Genomic DNA, 2296 nt, shown 5'->3' on the forward strand with positions numbered 1-2296 from the left:
CTCTCCCTGGAGGCCTTTTTACTTTTTCTTCCACCCCTCCCTGAACAGCCACACTAATAGTCCACAGCTGATCAGTCTCTGATAGGTAGTTCTCTCTAAATGCCGCAGCAGGAGGGGCAAGGCAAAGAAGGGGATAAATGATGAGGGGTGACGAACAATAATCCGAATAATAATCCGAAGCAGGTTTCTATGGCAACAAGGAAATGAAAGCCCGGTATACAATGTGAAGGGAAAGCCATGAGGCCTGATGCGGTGATCAGCTGCTGTCAGGATGCCGGGGAGCGGGAAGTAAAGCTTTGGGAGCTGGAAATGGATTACAGGGTGTGAAACACTGCAGCGAGAGAAGAGAAACCAGAGAGGGAGGGAGGATGGGAGGAGGGGAGGAGGGGAGGAGGGAGGCGGTGGAGATGAGGGTTGCAGCACCATTTTTCACAGCAGACAAAAACATTTGCTGGGATATCAATTTGGAGCTGCGAAGCAGTCTTCCCCTCCTGCCCCATCATCCATCATCTTTTCGTACTAACCACCACTTGGGCACTCCCCCGCCCCCCCCCCTCTCTCTCTCTCTCCTCCACATGCACACTTACACACCCTTACCCTTTGTTTTCCTCATGGCTACACATACAGGAACACATGAACACTTTCTGCAGCCTCGTGCAATTAGACAGAACATACATGCATAAACACACACCTGATGCAATGCGAGGCCTGTCTCAAACTGGACATGAAGGCGTGACCCACAGATGCTGTGGGTGGGAAGAAAATGCAAAGCAGAGCTGAAACGCACCACCGAACGTGGTTGGGGTTGAGAAGGCGGGGCTGGAAGCCCGTCTACCCTAGTCTTCTCCCATTAGCGCCAGTAGGGGAGACCCCACCCTCCGGCTGCCCCCTTATTGGCACCTTTGCCTGCACCCCATCACTCATCTCCCAGCCATCATCCATCACCCATCGCGATCAATAGTAGGCCACGCATTCATCAGCCCCGGGGTGCTGATGGGAAAGAGGAGGGTCAGCGGGGGGAGAGATGGAGCGAGGGATCACATGGTACAGAGAGGGAGTAGAAAAGGAGGCGAGAACATTTGAAAGTGGGGGAAAAGGAGTGGGAAAGGAGAAATGAAGGAGGAGGAGTCATGTAGGAGAAAATGTGAGAATAAGAGCTACACTGAGAAGCGACAGAGGTGTACTGATAAAGCAGTAAGATGATAGCAACATTTTTACTCGCATTTGGTGTCACCAAGAAGGAAATTAATATGTTTTTGGAAGTAAGATGTGAAAATACATAGAGGTACATTAAAATGTAAAAATAAACAATTATAGGAGTCTTGGGAAAGCATGAACGCCATTGCTGCAGCAATGATTAAAGAAGGCTTGTCTAATTTGTCACAGTCACATTTCTAGGTGACAGCGCTGAAGCCATCATAATGATAAGTGGTGGTTGTGCACATTGCTTCACTACCTGACAAATGGCATAAAAAAAAAAACAGAAAGATCCTTTAAGGCAAAGAGAGAAATATAACTGAAGGGAGGTTTAATATGCATGATTATACACACAAGCATACAAACATGCACACATACACATAACGGCGCAATGTCCCTGTCAGTCATTCGGTGTTTGTCGGTTTCCGGCAAGGCTCTGCACTTTGTGCTGACAGCCCATAAGTTGTGCCGACACACACACACACACACACACACACAAACACACGCTGGCTCAGGCCTTTCCCTTCCTGACTGAATGTGGACCGGAATAGATCGCACTTTAAGATGATGGATGCTCCCTCTGCCCAGAAAGGTTAGGGACGGGGCGATAAGTTACTGAGCACCACGTTCAGGGCGAGTCGTAGAGGTGGCCAACAAATATACAGTAATTATGATTGCTTGACAGCTAGGACATGGACCTCTGTCACGGCTGGACCACACCATGACGTATTTGGTGCGAAATGTATGAAAAAGGTGCAACATGGCATTTCGGAAATGCCTATTCATTTATCATATATTTGTTTTAGCTAGCTATTTAGATTATTTTTTTAAATGGCATCAGAGTTTATTGAATTTGGTAATATTGCGGCAGCCTCTTTAAGCGTTTCTTCACCATATTATTTTATCAATAATATTGAATACAGATGCACACACACACAGTAACCAGTCCACAGAAATACATCAAAACTAGAGCAGAGACTCTCAGGTGGAAACTAGAACCTTGAAAGCCAGGTGAGAGAGTGTGTTTATTGCAACCACTACCCACTCTGCCCCATTGAAGCATGCACAAGGCAGACAAAAGAGGGGGGGGGGGGGGGGG

Source organism: Anarrhichthys ocellatus, unplaced genomic scaffold (assembly GCF_004355925.1).
Source record: "Anarrhichthys ocellatus isolate YVR2014 unplaced genomic scaffold, GSC_Weel_1.0 scaffold23, whole genome shotgun sequence".
NCBI classification, from domain to species: Eukaryota; Metazoa; Chordata; class Actinopteri; order Perciformes; family Anarhichadidae; genus Anarrhichthys; species Anarrhichthys ocellatus.